This window comes from Bos indicus x Bos taurus, chromosome 10 (genome assembly GCF_003369695.1).
Source record: "Bos indicus x Bos taurus breed Angus x Brahman F1 hybrid chromosome 10, Bos_hybrid_MaternalHap_v2.0, whole genome shotgun sequence".
In the NCBI taxonomy this organism is placed as follows: Eukaryota; Metazoa; Chordata; class Mammalia; order Artiodactyla; family Bovidae; genus Bos; species Bos indicus x Bos taurus.
Window position 1 is genome coordinate 102412701 of NC_040085.1, and position 19332 is coordinate 102432032.

Here is a 19332-nt window from a genome sequence, read left to right on the forward strand (position 1 = left end):
GAAAGAAGAATGGAGCTGGAGGAATCTACCTGCCTGACTTCAGGCTATACTACAAAGCTACAGTGATCAAGACAGTACGGTACTGGCACAAAGACAGAAATACAGATCAGTGGAACAAAATAGAAAGCCCAGTGATAAATCCACGCACCTAGGGACACCTTATGTTTGACAAAGGAGGCAAGAATATACAATGGAGAAAAGACAATCTCTTTAACAAGTGGTGCTGGGAAAACTGGTCAACCACTTGTAAAAGAATGAAACTAGAACACTTTCTAACACCATACACAAAAGTAAACTCAAAATGGAATAAAGATTTAAACGTAAGACCAGAAACTATAAAACTCCTAGAGGAAAACATAGGCAAAACACTTTTTGACATAAATCACAGCAGGATACTCTATGATCCACCTCCCAGAGTAATGGAAATAAAAGCAAAAATAAACAAATGGGACCTAATTAAACTTAAAAGCTTTTGCACAACGAAGGAAAGTATAAGCAAGGTGAAAAGACAGCCTTCAGAATGGGAGAAAATAATAGCAAATGAAGCAACAGACAAAGAATTAATCTCAAAAATATATAAGCAGCTCCTGCAGCTCAATTCCAGAAAAATAAACGACCCAATCAAAAAAATGGGCCAAAGAACTAAACAGACATTTCTCCAAAGAAAACATACAGATGGCTAAGAAACATATGAAAAGATGCTCAACATCACTGATTATCAGAGAAATGCAAATCAAAACCGCAATGAGGTACCATCTCACGCCTGTCAGAATGGCTGCTATCAAAAAGTCTACAAACAATAAATGCTGGAGAGGGTAAGGAGAAAAGGGAACCCTCTTACACTGTTGGTGGGAGTGCAAACTAGCACAGCCACTATGGAGACCAGTGTGGAGATTCCTTAAAAAACTAGAAATAGAACTGCCATACAACCCAGCAATCCCACTGCTGGGCATACACCCCAAGGAAACCGGAATTGAAAGAGAAATGTGTACGCCAGTGTTCATTGCAGCACTGTTTACAAAAGCCAGAAGCAACCCAGTTGTCCAACATCAGACAAACTGATAAGAAAGTTGTAGTACATATACATAATGGAATATTACTCAGCCATTAAAAATAATGCATTTGAATCAGTTCTAATGAGGTGGATGAAACTGGAATGTATTATACACAGTGAAATAAGTCAGAAAGATAAACACCAATACAGTATCAGATTAGATCAGTCGCTCAGTCGTGTTCGACTCTTTGCGACCCCATGAATCGCAGCATGCCAGGCCTTCCTGTCCATCACCAACTCCCGGAGTTCACTCAGACTCACGTCCATTGAGTCAATGATGCCATCCAGCCATCTCATCCTCTGTCGTCCCCTTGTCCTCTTGCCCCCAATCCCTCCCAGTATCAGAGTCTTTTCGAATGAGTCAACTCTTCGCATGAGGTGGCCAGAGTACTGGAGTTTCAGCTTTAGCATCATTCCTTCCAAAGAAATCCCAGGGCTGATATACTAACGCATATATATGGAATATAGAAAGATGGTAATGATGACCCTATATGAGAGACACAAATGTAAAGAACAGTCTTTTGGACTCCGTGGGAGAAGACAACGGTGGGATGATTTGAGAGGGTAGCGTTTAAACATGTATATTTTCATATATGAAACAGATAGCCAGTCCAGGTTTGATGCATGAGACAGGGTGCTCAGGGCTGGTGCACTGTGATGACCCTGAGGGATGGGATGGGGAGTGAGGTGGGAAGGGGGTTCAGGATGGGGAACACATGTACACCCATGGCTGATTCATGTCAATGTATGGAAAAAACCACTACAATACTGTAAAGGAATTAGCCTCCAAATAAACTAAATAATTAAAAAAAAAAAAGAAAATCTAATACATGTAAAAAGAGGTGGCAAGAATACACAGAAGACCTGTAAAAAAAGATCTTCATGACCCAGATAATCATGATGGTGTGATCACTGACCTAGAGCCAGACATCCTGGAATGTGAAGTCAAGAGGGCCTTAGAAAGCATCACTATGAACAAAGCTAGTGGAGGTGATGGAATTCCAGGTAAGCTATTTCAAATCCTGAAAGATGATGCTGTGAAAGTGCTGCACTCAATATGCCAGCAAATTTGGAAAACTCAGCAGTGGCCACAGGACTGGAAAAGGTCAGTTTTCATTCCAATCCAAAGAAAAGCAATGCCAAAGAATGCTCAAACTACTGCACAACTGCACTCACCTCACATGCTAGGAAGGTAATGCTCAAAACTCTCCATGACACGCTTCAGCAATACGTGAACCGTGAACTTCCTGATGTTTGAGCTGGTTTTAGAAAAGGCAGAGGAACCAGAGATCAAATTGCCAATATCCGCTGGATCATGGAAAAAGCAAGAGAGTTCCAGAAAAACATCTATTTCTGCTTTATTGACTATGCCAAAGCCTTTGACTGTGTGGATCACAATAAACTGTAGAAAATTCTTCAAGAGATGGGAATACCAGGCCACCTGACCTGCCTCTTGAGAAATCTGTATGCAGGTCAGGAAGCAACAGTTAGAACTGGACATGGAACAACAGACTGGTTCCAAATAGGAAAAGGAGTTCGTCAAGGCTGTATATTGTCACCCTGCTTATTTAATTATATGCAGAATACATCATGAGAAAAGCTGGACTGGAAGAAACACAAACTGGAATCAAGATTGCCGGGAGAAATATCAATAAACTCAGACATGCAGATGACACCACCCTTAGGGCAGAAAGTGAAGAGGAACTAGAAAGCCTCTTGATGAGAGTGAAAGTGGAGAGTGAAAAAGTTGGCTTAAAGCTCAACATTCAGAAAACAAAGATCATGGCATCCAGTCCCATCACTTGATGGCAAATAGATGGGGAAACAGTGGAAACAGTGTCAGACTTTATTTTTGGGGGCTCCAAAATTACTGCAGATGGTGACTGCAGCCATTAAATTAAAAGACACTTACTCCTTGGAAGGAAAGTTATGACCAACGTAGACAGCGTATTCAAAAGCAGAGACATGACTTTGCCAACAAAGGTCTGTCTAGTCAAGGCTATGGTTTTTCCTGTGGTCATGTATGGATGTGAGAGTTGGACTGTGAAGAAGGCTGAGTGCCGAAGAATTGATGCTTTTGAACTGTGGTGCTGGAGAAGACTCTTGAGAGTCCCTTGGACTGCAAGGAGATCCAACCAGTCCATTCTGAAGGAGATCAGCCCTGGGATTTCTTTGGAAAGAATGATGCTAAAGCTGAAACTCCAGTACTTTGGCCACCTCATGCAAAGAGTTGACTCATTGGAAAAGACTCTGATGCTGGGAGGGATTGGGGGCAGGAGGAGAAGGGGACGAGAGAGGATGAGATGGCTGGATGGCATTACTGACTCGATGGACGTGCGTCTACGTGAACTCTGGGAGTTGGTGATGGACAGGGAGGCCTGGTGTGCTGAGATTCATGGGGTCGCGAAGAGTCCGACACGACTGAGCGACTGAACTAACTAAAAGAAAACAGATAATATCTTAGTGCATTGAGACAGGAATATGTTTCATTTTGAAAGATTCAAAGAAATCATCGGCCTAATTTTAAACCCAAAGGAACTAGGAAAAGAACAAACTGAACCACAAGTTAGCAGAAGGAAAAAATAATAACAAAGACTAAAGCAGAAATAAATGAAACAGAAGAACAACAAAAAAATTAACAAAACTTTTTTAGAGTTAGTTTTCTGAAAATATCAACAAACTGACAAACTCTCAGATTAAGAAAAAATGAGAGAAGATTCAGCTAAAGTCAGAAATTAAAGAGAAGGCCTTAGGAGAAACTAAATCATATATCAATAAGTTGAATAATTTTAGAATGGATAAATTTATAGAAACATACAATCTACCAGTACTGAAATATGAAGAAATAGAAAATTTGAACAGACCCATAATCAGTAAGGACACTGAATCAAAAATCTCCCAACAAAGAAAAGCACAGCCACCCACAAGATGGCTTAATTGGGCAATTCTTAAAAAACATCCAGAAGAGTACTGGGATCATTCCTCCTCACACTTTCCCTAAAAAAACTGAAAACAACACTTTCAAACTAATTTTATGAGTTAAGCATTACCCTGAAACCAAAGCCAGAGAAAGATACTACCAAAAAAAAAAAAGAAAATTATAGTCCAATATTTCTGATGGAAACTGATATAAACTCAACAAAGTGCTAGCAAACTGAATTCAGCAGCACATAAAAAGGATTATACACCATTATCAAGTAAGATCTTAGAATGCAAGAATGGTTCAAGATTCAAAAATCAATCCATGTAATACACCACATTAACAGAAGGAAGGACAAAAACCGCACGATCATCTCAACTGATACAGAAAAAGTATTTGACAAAATTCAATAACCCTTCATGATTAAAAAAAAAAAAACCCACTAACAACACGCCAGGAATAGAACGAAACCACTTCAACATAACAAAGCCACGTTAAGAGCCCACAGCAAATATCACACTCAACGGTGAAAACCCGAAGGCTTTCCTCTCAGATTGGAAACAAGGCAAGGCTGCTTCCTCTCAGCACTTCTATTCAACACAGCACCGAAAGTCTGACCCAGAGCAGTCAGGCAAGAAAAAGAAATAAAAGACATCTAAATTGGAAAGGAAGAAGTAGAACTGTATCTGCTTCCGGATAATATAATCTTATATGGAAAAAACCCTAAAGAGTGCACACACAAAAATCCCATTAGAATAAGAGAAGCCAGCAATATTACAGTGTACAAAGATCAACACACAGAAATCAGTTATGTTTCTATGTACTAACAATGAAGTTTTCCAAAAGGCAACTGGAGGGGATCTCATTATAATGAGCATCTAAAAGAATAAAATACTTAGAAATTAACTTGACCAAGGGGTCAAAAGACTTGGACCATTAAAATTACAAAACATTATGAAAGAAATGTAAAAAGACACAAATAAATGGAAAGATACTTCATCCTGGCAGACTGGAAGACAATGTTGTTAAAATATCCACAGTACCCAGATCTATAGAGTCAACATAATCCCCATCAAAATCCCAATAACATTTTTGCAGAAATATTAAGATTTAAATATTAAATATTAATATTTAAAAAATCTTAAAATTCATATGTAATCTCAGAGGACCCTTAAAAGCCAAAACAATCTTGAAAAAGAAGGAACAAACTTGGAGGTCTCATACTTCTTGATTTCAAAACACATTACAAAACTACAGCAATCAAAGCATTTTTGACTTAAATAAAGACAAACATACAGACCAATGGAACAGAAGAGAGAGCTCAGAAATAAATCTCTAGGCACATGGTCAAATGATCTTTGCAAGGATGCCTATGGGAAAAGGACAGTCTCTTCAACAAATGATGCTGGGCAAGCTGGGTGTTCATAAACACAGAAAAAGGAAGTTGGGTCCTCCCTCAATCTAGATACAAAAACTAACTCAAAATGAATTTAAGATCAAAATGTAAACCCTAAAATTATAAAGCTCCTAGAAGAAAACAGAGGCAAGGCCTCATGACGTTGGGTGTGGCAGTGATTTCCTGGATCTGACATCAAAAGCACAAGCAGCAAAGGCAAAAACAGACAAACTGGGCTGACGTTAAAACAGGAAACCTCCTCGCATCAAAGGAAACAAGCAAAGTGGAAACGACAACCTGCGGAATAGGAGAAAAAATGTGCAGATCATGTATCTGACAGGGTGTTAATATCCAGAATGTATAAATAACTCTGACAACTCAACAACAAAAAAGTAAATAAATCTGATTAAAAAGTAGGCAAAGGACTTCAACAGACATTCATTCAATGATGATATACAAATGGCTAAGAGCATATGTAAAGATGCCACTATTACAGAAATACATTAAATCTACAATGAGATATCTCTTCATATTCATGAGGAGTGCCAGGATGAAAATGCAGAAATAAGTACAGGTGAGAACGTGGAGAAGCTGGACCCTTGTGCGCTGCGGATAGGAATGCAAAACGGTGCAGCTGCAATGGAAAACAGTATGCAGGGTCCTCAAAAGACTGAAAATAGAACCGTTACAAGAGCCAGCACTCCACGTCTGGGCACACATGCAGAGGAACCGAGAGCACGATGTCAGTGAGACACCTGCACACCACGTGCACTGCAGAGTTCCCCACAACAGCCAGTGAGTGGAAGCGACTTGTGTCCATCAGAGGATGAATGGATAAGCAAAACATGGTACATACATAGAATGACATATTATTCAGTCTTAACAAGGAAGGAAATTCTGTCACACGCCACAACATGGATGAACACTGAGGACATTACCCTAACTGAAGTCAGCTAGTCACAAAAGAGAAATACTGAATGATCCCACTTTTATCAGGCATCTAAAATAGTCAAACTCATAGAGAGAGAAAGACGAATGGTGGTGGCTGTTGGAGATTAGGAGGAGGGGAAAACAGGGAGTTGTTCAATGGGTACAGAATTCAGTTCTGCAAGCTGAAAAAGTTCTAGGGATCTGTTGCATAAAATGTGAACAGTCAACACACTGACCTGTACACTTACAAGTGGTTAAGATGGCAATATTTTTAAAATTTTTAAATTGGAGGATAATTGCTTTACAGGATTCTGTGGTGTTCTGTCAGACCTCAACAAGAATCAGCCACAGGCACACCCATGTCCCCTCCCTCCCGGACCCCCTCCCATCTTCTCCTGCCCCAGCCTGCAGCCTGAGCTCCCGGAGTCGTACAGCAGGTTCCCATTCCATCTGTTTCACACACGGGCCCGTACATTTCCACGTTACTCCCTCCTCCCATGTCCGTAGGTCTGTTCTCTATGTCTGTTTCTCCACTGCTGCCCTGAAAATAAATTCATCAGTGCCATCTTTTTAGATTCCATATACTACTACTACTACTACTACTAAGTCACTTCAGTCGTGTCCGACTCTGTGCGACCCCATAGACGCCAGCCCACCAGGCTCCCCAATCCCTGGGATTCTCCAGGCAAGAACACTGGAGTGGGTTGCCATTTCCTTCTCCAGTGCATGAAAGTGAAAAATGAAAGGGAAGTCGCTCAGTCGTGTCCGACTCTTCGAGACCCCATGGACTGCAGCCTACCAGGCTCCTCCGTCCATGGGATTTTCCAAGCAAGAGTACTGGAGTGGGGTGCCATTGCCGTCTCCACGATTCCATATATGTCAGTATATGATATTTATATTTCTCTTTCTGTAAGATGGTAATTTTTATGTTATGTGTATTTTGTCACAATTTAAAACCTTTTTAAAGATTCAAAACATGTAAATCTTAAGAGATGGGTAAATTTGATTATATTAAAATGTCAAATCTGATAATGGCAAAAACATCATTAACCACAGTTGAAGACAAGTAAAAACTTTGAAAGAAATTCACAAAATACATAATTATCGAGGATGAGTAGTTAGAATAGTTAAAGGACTCCAACAAACCAGTAACATTAGAAAATCACTGCAACACTGTGTTAGAGAACACACAGAAACCTAAACTTGTCTCAGAGGCAGAACGGATAAATAACTAGATAATTCATATAAAAGAACATTACACAGCAGCTAAAATATATGAAACAGATCCTTATTTATCAACTTGTATAAATTTTAAAAACAAGTCAAGTAAAAACAATTCACAATGCGACATGCCTTTTATGCACACTTTAGAAACACAAGCTACTAGTACATACTGTTTATAGGTGTAACACATTATACAAAGTGAGGGCGCTAAACCAGCTTCAATTCAGTCACCAGCCACTCTTTGCCTGTACCTGTTCTGCTAAGTGTGGTTTTTAAAAAACTCTTTTTCCCGCATTTGTGGCTGACAATATGTCTACTCCCAGCCTCTCCCACCTTGGGTTTAAACTGAGCCAGTGTTCCATTTTCAGTTCTGTCTCACTTGATCTAACAACAGGATTTGATCTGGCTGGTCATTTTCATCCCTGAAACACTTTTTCACTTAGCTTCTGAGACAATGCACATGCCTGTTTTCTTCCCAAACTCCTCGTCCCTTTTTCTCCGTCTTCTTTGCTCATTCCTCTTGCACTTATGACTCTCTTAACGATGCAACAGCTCAGAGTTTAAACCTTTGTTGTTTTCTTTTCTATTTATACTGACACTATAGGCATTCTCATTCTTTTCATGATTCTAAATACTACTTATATATTGCCAAATCCCAAATTCATATCTTTAGATGAGACTTCTCTCCCAAATTCCAGATTCATATGCCCTGGTGGTGGTGGTGGTGGTGGTTTAGTCGCTAAGTCGTGTCTGACTCTTGTGACCCCATGGACTGTAGCCCACCAGGCTCCTCTGTCCATGAGATTCTCCAGGCAAGAATACTGAAGTGGGTTGCCATTTCCTTCTCCATCATATGCCCTACTGTCTATTAAACATCTCTGTAGGTCTAACAGACATCTCAGACTCAGCTGGTTCAACTGCACTCTACCCACCCAACACCTCTCCATCGGCATATTGAAAGTGAAATGCGGGGAGCGAGCTCTGCCCCTGGCAAAGGTCATGAGGAAGGAGGCTTGACATACGCAAAGGCGGGATCAAGCCTCAGGAGTCTCCCTGGAAATTCTCGAGCAATCTACCCCCAAAACCAGAGTCTGCCTACTTTCTGCTTTGTGCTTTCACCTGTCCCCCACTACCTCTCTCTGAAAAAAGAGTTAGCTTACAGCTCCAGTTAATAATTCCTGGGTGTTGACAGTGTTTCAACCTACAAACTCCCTTGGAAGTCCTCTAGCCTGCCTGAATAGGTTTTTCCGGCCACATGTGATTGCTCAGAGCCTCCAAACTGTGAGAGGCATGAGATGTTCTAAACTGTCTAAATACAGATTCCTTTGAGCAGTCAAGATTGATTAGAAATTGTATTGGTGAAGGGATTTTCACTTGTTAGGCCAATATTTGCTGCTAAGTCTCCATATCCCTTACCTGCTGTGTCCCTGGCAGTGTATTGATTAATATAATTGGTGTAAATAGTAGCTTTAATGTTTGTAACCTGGGACCCTTGAGTTAATTCTTTTTCTTGTTATAGCCCACCACACCTTTGCTCTGTAGGAATGCAACTTTAATACTTTTTGGAGGCTGGCGCCTGACTTTAGAATAATCACCTTTAGAGGAAAAGGCCTCCGGGCCAGAAGATGATGCAAATCACCTAAACTTTTGCATATGATAAGTTTGCAGGAAGAAAGCCTGGCTTACTGCATGACTCTACCCTTTCCCCCACTGTCCTCTATGCATAACTTAAGGTATAAAAACTACTTTGGAAAATAAAGTGCGGGCCTTGTTCACAGAAACTTGGTCTCACCATGTCGTTCTTTCTCTTACCTTCTGGCTGAATTATTCAGCCTCTTTTCTCCACTGAATTTCCTCACTGAGCTATCCTCATTCTATTACTCTTTATATCCTTAATTAACGTTTAATTAAGCAGTTGTTTCCTGATCCTCGCCAACGCCGTCCCCGCTTCGAATTCCCTGGATCCACCGGGGCTGGACCCCGGCAGTGAAAGTCACTCAGTCACGTCCAACTCTTTGTGACCCCATGGACTACACAGTCCATGGGATTCTCCAGGCCAGAATACTGGAGTGGGTAGCCTATCTCTTTTCCAGCAGATCTTCCTGACCCAGGAATCGAACTGGGGTCTCCTACATTGCAGGCGGATTCTTCACCAGCTGAGCTACCAGGGAAGTCTTCATCGGTGTATCAGCTGATGGCAGCTTCACCCTTCCAGTGATTCTGGCCAAAAACCCTGGCACGACCTTAGATTCTTCCTGCTCTCACATACCCTACTTCCAGGCCATCAAGAAATCTCAGCACTAGTATCAAACTAGACTGTAAAATCTGACTACATCATACAACCTACTCTGCTACCCTATGGTCTAAATCAATGCCATCTCTTGCTGGGGTTAATGCAACAGCTTCCTAACTGATCTCCATGTTTCTAGGGACTTGTCCCACCACAGGATTATCATGCTTGGCAAACAGAATTACCTTTCTTAGAGAACTCAGGCCATGTCATCTTCCACTTAAAGCTCCCAGTGACACGTGCTTCACTGGGAGGAGCCACAGTCCTTACAACAGGCCCCCGTGCCAGGCAAGACCTGCACAGCCACAGCCCTTCCTCCAGATGACCGTCCCATGTCCTCCTTTCCCACGACTCTTTCCTCACTCACTCGACACACCCACACACACCTCCTCCTGTTCACAAACAACCCAGGCATATACCCACCTGAGGGTCTTACCACTGGCTGACCGCATTACCTGGAGGCCTCTTTCCTGGATATTGATATAGCTCACGTTCCCACTTCCTTCCCCTCTGGCTCCACTGCCGCCTTCTCGGCGAGGCCGCTCCTGCTTCACCTGATTTAAAAGGCCAGGCTCCGCTCACCCTGCTCCTTCCTGCTTCTCCTGCTGCACTTGTCCTCCTGTAACTTACCACTATTTAACGCATCCATACATATTCTACTTGTCTACTTGTTGTCATCTGCCTCCCTAAGGGAGAAGTTTTTGCCTATTTTGCTAATTTGCTGGATTCCAACACCTAGATAGAACAGTGCCTGGATCTCAGAAGATCTTCAATCAATACTTGCTGAGTGAGTGGGAAAAAAATATATATGTATTAAAAATGTCCATAACTGCATATGTGAATAGTTGGTGCACAGATTCTGCTGTATCATCTTCTGTATTTTTATTACATTTTAAATATTATATAGTATAAAAATTTTTTAATGAAATTTGAAAAATACAAATATTTATTAATCACATTTATGCAATGTTAATATTCCAGGGTGTCTTTTGCTAAATTCCCCTTAGGGGTTTGAAAGTCCCTGACATTTAGAAAATAGATGAAAATAACTTATATATATATATATATATGTTATATCTATAGATTAATATATCCTATACTAATATAGGATAATAATTTGACTAAATAGTTTTCAAGTAAATGAAGAGTAGGGATGGGACCCAGGTCTCCTGCACTGCAGGCAGTGTACCATTTGAGTCACCAGGGAAGCATGTTTCAACACAGTTTGAACAAACAGAATATACAATAGAAGTTTCTCTGAAAAGAATCTCAACTCAAATGTTGTCCCCACTAGCCCTGTGATGTAATTTTACACAAAACCTGTCTACTCAAGCTGTGCACTGAACCTGCCTTAAGATAAGAAATAGTACTGTGAATAAATCTTACCTGAGCCAATAAATTTCCACCGTAAAAAAAGTTATTAAGGGACCTGTGAGGCAGACACCTGAGGAAAAAGCCATCTGTGTCTCCCTCCCCCTTCTCCCATCTGAGGGCAGGGGACCTGCTCTGACATCTGATGGAAAAAAACCTTTACAAAGGTTTGCTTTACAAACCTGTAAAAAACCTTCACAGAGCTAAAGCTTGCATTTTCGTATCTGAATACTGGGTACTATTGTTTGACCAGAGGAAACACTGGGGCCACAAGAACACTCTGGTTTATAGGTCTCCTATTTTCCCAGCACATCCATCTCAATATTTACCTTAAAATAACTAAAATTATCCAAGAGTCACAGAGGTTGGCAAATGACTACAGGACTCACTGACAGAGACTTAACAGGCTCCTTGGGAGCACACACAGAGGGAAGGAGTCATGGCTGGACGCCACTGCAGGCCCGTCGGGAGGGGACACTAAATTCCGCCTGGGGAGCTGCCCGTCTGCCCCTCACGCAGAGCGGCCCCTGATGAGCCCTGAACCTCACCCAGGCATCCCGGGATCTGCACGGTGCCTGGGGAGCTGCCCGTCTGCCCCTCACGCAGAGTGGCCCCTGATGAGCCCTGAACCTCACCCAGGCATCCCGGGATCTGCACGGTGCCTGGGGAGCTGCCCGTCTGCCCCTCACGCAGAGCGGCTCCTGATGAACCCTGAACCTCATCCAGGCATCCCGGGATCCGCACAGTGTAACAGCAGAATTCCGAAAGTGATATAATTAACTAGGTGCTTATCAGAGAAAGAGGTCATTTAAAACTTTGCTACAAATAAGGATATTGAGGGAGAATAATGTACAATTCTCACTCGTATGTTTTGATTTTGCTCACAGTAATCGGAAATCTAAATACGTACGTGCCTCTTTAAGTGGAAACTGGTATTTATATCGTGGTTTACACTTTGGAAAGTATTTCCATGAGCATTACCTCACTGTGTCCAGATGAAAACCATATACATTACATATGACAAATACTATTTTATAGACGAAGAAATGAAGACTGAGGGGGGCTAGTGACTGACCCGACATGACAGAGCCGGGAAGCAGAGCCCGAGAAAGATCCTTGGACTGCAATATGCACTCTTTCCACCACACTAAAAATGCCTCTTCTATGTTCAAAGAATTAATTAATGAATAACATTATCTGAACTGGGCAAAGATTACATTTTTCTATTTCCTGGAAAGAAAAAAAAATCTATAGAACTTTTTAATAGCTACCATGGTTCAGTTCAGTTCAGTTGCTCAGTCGTGTCCGACTCTTTGTGACCCCATGAACCGCAGCACGCCAGGCCTCCCTGTCCATCACCAACTCCCGGAGTTCACTCAGACTCACGTCCATCGAGTCAGTGATGCCATCCAGCCATCTCATCCTCTCTCGTCCCCTTCTCCTCCTGCCCCCAATCCCTCCCAGCATCAGAGTCTTTTCCAATGAGTCAACTCTTCGCATGAGGTGGCCAAAGTACTGAAGTTTCAGCTTTAGCATCATTCTTTCCAAAGAAATCCCAGGGCTGATCTCCTTCAGAATGGACTGGTTGGATCTCCTTGCAGTCCAAGGGACTCTCAAAAGTCTTCTCCAACACCACAGTTCAAAAGCATCAATTCTTCGGCACTCAGCTTTCTTCACAGTCCAACTCTCACATCCATACATGACCACAGGAAAAACCATAGCCTTGACTAGATGAACCTTTGTTGGCAAAGTCATGTCTCTGCTTTTGAATATGCTATCTAGGTTGGTCATAACTTTCCTTCCAAGGAGTAAGCGTCTTTTCTTTCTTTTCTTTTTTTTTTTAAATTTTATTTTATTTTTAATCTTTACATAATTGTATTAGTTTTGCCAGTTATCAAAATGAATCCGCCACAGGTATACATGTGTTCCCCATCCTGAACCCTCCTCCCTCCTCCCTCCCCATACCATCCCTCTGGGTCGTCCCAGTGCACTAGTCCCAAGCATCCAGTATCGTGCATCGAACCTGGACTGGCAACTCGTTTCTTACATGGTATTTTACATGTTTCAATGTCATTCTCCCAAATCTTCCCACCCTCTCCCTCTCCCACAGAGTCCATAAGACTGTTCTATATATCAGTGTCTCTTTTGCTGTCTCGTACACCGGGTTATTGTTACCATATTTCTAAATTCCATATATATGCGTTAGTATACTGTATTTATGTTTTTCCTTCTGGCTTACTTCACTCTGTATAATAGGCTCCAGTTTCATCCACCTCATTAGAACTGATTCAAATGTATTCTTTTTAATGGCTGAGTAAATACTCTTTTAATTTAATGGCTGCAGTCACCATCTGCAGTGATTTTGGAGCCCAAAAAAATAAAGTCTGACACTGTTTCCACTGTTCCCCCATCTATTTCCCATGAAGTGATGGGACCAGATGCCATGATCTTAGTTTTCTGAATGTTGAGCTTTAAGCCAACTTTTTCACTCTCCTCTTTCACTTTCATCAAGAGGCTTTTTAGTTCCTCTTCACTTTCTGCTCTAAGGGTGGAGTGATCTGTATATCTGAGGTTATTGATATTTCTCCTGGAAATCTTGATTCCAGCTTGTGCTTCTTCCAGCCCAGTGTTTCTCATGATGTACTCTGCATATAAGTTAAATAAGCAGGGTGACAGTATACAGCCTTTTCCTATTTGGAACCAGTCTGTTGTTCCATGTCCAGCTACCATGGTAGTGAGTTATAATTAACTTAGATACTTCTGTTTTAAATGTCAGGATGTCATTTTTCTTCCGGTTTTATTTATCTACCTGAGGATTCATGTTAATAATCTGTTGTGAATCTTTCAAATGCTCAATATTAAATTATGAAAACATAGAATGCATATACCATATTTAAGTATAGTGTAATTAATACACATGAATATATTGCCTTGACATTATTTTGTTATAAACAGGTAAGAACAGATGCCCTTTTTAGAAAAATGCCTTTAAAGTCTTCAATGTTAAAAATCATGTATTCACTACCTAGCAGGCTGACTCATAGTAAGAACTGGAAAAATGTTTGCTGAACTGCATCCTTAAAAAAATCCTATGATAAGCATATATTAACATGCAGATATTTAGAAATATCTTTTTTTTTTTTCAGATTTTCAAGGGATTTATCAAATTCTGTGTTGAGAAAACATATCAGTAAAAGAACCAAGTTTGTAAATTGTTCATTATCATATGAAATATTGTTAAGGCTTCTAAAATAAATCAATTTTATCCACTATGCAATTTAGTTAGCAACCTGCAATCTAGAAATAATTATATGACGTAGTGATGAATACCTCTAAAATCTAGGCTCACGAGGGCAGGAATTTGTTATGTTCACTACTGTACTTCCAGAGTCCAGCACAATGCCTGGCACACAGCAGTACTCACCAAATACTTGTTGAATATTAAATTAATAAACACAGAAGGATTCCCCAGCAGTCCAGTGTTTAACACTTGGTGCTACCACTGCAGAGGATTCAATCCCTGGTGGGGGAATTAAGACCCCCCACGCCACACGGTGCAGCCAGCAACGAACAGAAAACAACTATACAGACAAGTCAGTAGCACGCCACGAAAAGAAACTTCAAACATGTCGAAAAAATAACTTCCTGGGTGGGAGGTGGGAGGGAGGTTCCAGAGGGAGGGACATGAGAATTCCTACGGCTGACTCATGTTGATGTATGGCAGAAACCAATACAATTTTGTAAAGCAATTATCTTCCAATCAAAAATAAATAAAATCAAGAAATAAAAAGACTTGTCAAACAAAGTAAAATCCTGAAAATTAAACAGAAAAATACATTTCCTAGGTCCAGTGAGAGCAGAATTTGTAATACATGAAACTGTGATAAACCAAAAGAGAAGTAGGTTTGGGTAGGGCAATGGTGATTCAGTTTTAGAAATGCTGAGCTTACCCGATCTAGGAGAGAGTTAGGGGAGACACGCCAGCGGGAGGTCATGCATACTGAGGAAGCAAGGCGGGGAGCGCAGAGTTGCAGCGGCCAGGCTGAGAGGCGATGTCCAGCTCCACACCACCAGGCAGTCAAGTCAGCTGAGGACTCGACAATACCCAGAGTGCAGGTCAGCACCGGCCGAGGCAAGAACAGGGTCAGTCAACTGGTGGGAGGTGCGAGTCACACTGGAGTAGGTTAGGGAGTGAGTGACAGGCAGGCGTTTGTACAAATACTGACAAAGGAAAACACAAGACCAGAGCTGAAAGGGAATGTGCGATTCTGGGACTGTTCGCCGTTTACCACTCAGTCCTCTCCCTTTTAAAAACTTAAGACAGGAGAGACTAGGCTTAAATGGTGATGGGAACCGTCCAAGTGGAAGAAGAAAAAGGGAGAAAAGGAGAGGGATCAGTCAGAGACAAAGATGCATAACCTCTCTGTAAACTGTCAACCAAGGAGGAAACCCTTCAAAGTGAAGCTTACGCTGAAAACCAAGGAGGTAGCAGAGGAACACACAGAACAGCTCATTCCAAGAAAGATGGTACTTTGACATGTCAGGCTGACACATGAAACCAAAAAGGAATGCTAGCTAACTGAAACAGAAATCGCTGGATGGGAATGTTGTCGAGGTGTAAAAGGTCCAGACAGGGAAACCTGCTGAGCAGATGCAGGTGAAATCAGGACAACACAGGGTCATTACATCGAGTTTTAACAGGCTCGTTCTATTGAGGTTTAGGGGACTCAGAAAAAGAAGCTTCCTCCTTGAGCCCTGAGAATTAAACCTAAAGCCTAGCACAGTGGTATCGTCCTCTTCAGCTAAGAGCAAGAGTAAGCTGGTCGTCTGAGGGGAAAAGACAATAACACATAACTACACAAAATGCAGCTAGGCTGCAATTGGTGAATAACCAGAGAATCCATAAATTACTTCTCCACCTCAGACTGAATCCCATTATTTCATTTTTGGACCTAAACAACCAAAGCTTCAAACACTGACATCCAGTAAGAATTCCCTTCATTCCCTTGAGGAGTAGCTGTTGACACGTCCAGCAAAAAACATAGCCTCCCTTGTGAAAAGTGACACAGCTGATTCAGTTACTCAGCAGCTCTGACTCATCTGTATTAAAGCCCAGTAACTCTGATCATGCTTGATTTTTATTTTTGCTTTGGTTTCTAACAAAAAGGGCCAAGTCTGTTTCTGCCATCTGCCAAATGACCAGAAGCGCAGAAGCACATGTCCAGAAACACAGGATTCACTTTCATCGTTGTGTCACCAGAGCCTAGCCTGAAGACTAGCAGACAGAAGGCTCTCCACAAATAGATGGAGTGAATGAGTAAATACACGAACGGTTCCACGGAGAGAGGAAAGAGTGATCACCAGATCTCTCTGTGCGGGGAGAGGGGGGTCCTCTGTCTTCACATGCCAGGATCCTCTGCTGGTCTACTGAAGTCACCAGAGCCCTTCTCAGAATGCTTCTGAATATACGGTAGGACAGAGCAAACTAAGACAAACACCGAAACCAGAACAGAAAGACAAAGTGCGACACCGTCTGGAACATGCTTCTGTGGCCGAGACTGCGGTCAAGCCTCAGGTGTCACTCAGGAGGTCTGGGCGGACCACCTCACGGGCAGAACCCCAGGCGCCAGCACCTGCAGACTGCTGTTCCAAGAGAGGGGTCCTGCCCACTCTTGTCTCAGAGTGCGGGGGCAGCAGAGGCCACAGCAGTCCCACGGTGAGGGTCCGTCCTCCAGCTGCCTCCTGGAGTCGCCGGTGTCCTCGCCCTCCCCCGTGGCCCTTGTCCCCGAGTCCACAGTCTGCCTGTTTAGCCTTCACAGCTCTCCACGAGGATCAGGAGGGCAAGGCTTTCTGTGCAGTAGTGCAGACACGGGGTCTTGGAGGGGAGGTATCTGTTTCTTACAATAGATCCTCTTGTGTCCTGCACGCCTGTGATGAGGACTAATCCCTGAGCCTTTCTGGGGGCTAGAGGTGCAGATCAGCCTGCTTTGGGGCTTCTCCTTGTCGCTGGCTTAGGACTCAGATGCCTCAGGGGTGGAAACTGATGACGACTAGTGTTTCTGCTGTCCACTTCCCAGAATCTGGTTGCTGTTTTCCTCCCGCCTCCTCCCACATTTTTTTCTTCTACAAAAGAGGGTTTATTGGGAATCAACAAAGAATTGCAATTTGGGATCCACATCTCTAGTGAGCCACAAGAAAATCCTCAGGGAGAGTGTAGAACAGACCGTGTTAATTGAGGGAAAAGGCAGTTTTGAGGGCTACGGCGAACCAGTGTCCATAGCTTTTCACTGGCTGGATCATGAGCCTTTCACTGGCTGAGTTCTTGCTAAGAAAACAGACGCATCTCCTCCTTCCCCTTGGTCTTTGTTTAGAACTCCCCCTTCTGGCCTCCTAACAGGACTTAACTGAGGTTCTTGGTTTGTTTGTTTTCCGCCCCCCAAGATTTCCCCTTTCTGAGTCAGACCCTTCTCTGAAAGCACCACTGATCCGTCAGGTTTCCATTTCAGTGATCCTCTCTCCCTTCTGCATGCACACCCAATTCACTCCTTTTCTTTTACTTGTAGGGGAGCCTGGTGGGCTGCCGTCTATGGGGTCGCACAGAGTCGGACACGACTGAAGCGACTTAGCAGCAGCAGCAGGGTTTAGTGAGGAAACAACCATGAACATATTTCATCCGTCACTTTTTTTAAGTTCCTTCTAAAATTTTAAACAAGAAAAATTTGATAAACGAAACTTTGAAGTAAATTCCCCAAAAGTTCATCTCATCTGCTTTATAACTATGATTTTCCTATCAAAGATAATGAATATATTGTTATATCCTCAAGTTCATGAAGGTAGAGACCATTTCCCCTTAATCTGTCACTGTATTATCCAATACCTAGCATAGTAGAGGAGGTCAAGAAAAATTTATTCATAAGTGATTGAATGAGATAGATATGATTAAAAAAAAAACTGGGATCCTTTGTTTTCATACTTTTAGTACTTATCTAATTCACCTAAGACTGTTTTGGAAATATTCTAAAAAGTAAACAATCAGAAATGGATACACCTAATCTAGAATCCAAGAATGTGTTTCACAACACAAAGTCCTTTACTACAAAAATTTTACTATAATTGCGTATATTATAACAGAGTTTCTTGGACAGAAAAGAACTGGCATTCAAGTTTACTTAGCTCTCTTGAAAGACTAGTAGTATAAAACGTACTTTTAATTTATAATTGCTACATAAATAGTATTTAATTACAACTAAAAATGTATAATTTTAAATGTTAGTAAATCAATCTGTGATGAGTTTTAACCAATACTGAAAATGCAGAGTCCTCCATATTTAAAATCTGTCCATCAGTTATTACATTTTAATTTGTATGGGCAAAACAGCCCAGCAAGTTTATTAAAAGCTTAGGTCTAGTAAGTAGATCCTTGCTGTTTTTGTCAGATGAGCTTAAAGGGCCGTAAGACAGGCCCCCTCTGCATGTGCGCCGCGCGGGCTTGTTCTGTGATCCTCCCCACTCTGCATGTGCGCCGCGCTGCTTGTTCTGTAACATGTGCGCCGCGCGTGCTCTGTTCTGTAACGTGTGCGCCGAGCGTGCTCTGTTCTGTAACGTGTGCGCCGCGCGTGCTCTGTTCTGTAACATGTGCGCCGAGTGTGCTCTGTTCTGTAACATGTGCGCCGCGCGTGCTCTGTTCTGTAACATGTGCGCCGCGCTGCTTGTTCTGTGATCCTCTGTTTTGGCCACAGTGCAGGCACGCGCCTCTCAGTTCCCACAACAGGGATCAAACCACATCCCCTGCACTGGAAGCAGGGGTCTTAACAACTGGACCACCAAGGAAGTCCCCGTTTTGTAATTTTCCATTGGCTATTATCTAAGCTAGGATTCTCCTAAAAGGCCCAAAGGGTTATTTAAAAATTTTAGTCATATTTTACAGAGAAAGTTAAATGTGTAATTTGGTTTTGTAATTCTGATACATCCATGAAAGGGTTACTTCTAACAGGATGCTTCCATGTTAATTTCAAACTAAATACCTTACAGTCATTCATATCAAAATGTTCCTCTGCAAACTTGTACAAAAGTCCATAATTTGTTTAGTACTATCCCATTAAATGCTCCTTCTACAGTCAATTTTCATCATTGTTTACATTCTGCTT

General features: G+C 42.0%; 1 protein-coding gene across 3 annotated transcripts in view; it reads right to left on the reverse strand.

Moving 5' to 3' along the window:
- Positions 1–19332, reverse strand: part of RPS6KA5 (ribosomal protein S6 kinase A5) — a 196316-nt gene that overhangs the window by 61491 nt on the left and 115493 nt on the right. The window lies entirely within an intron of this gene.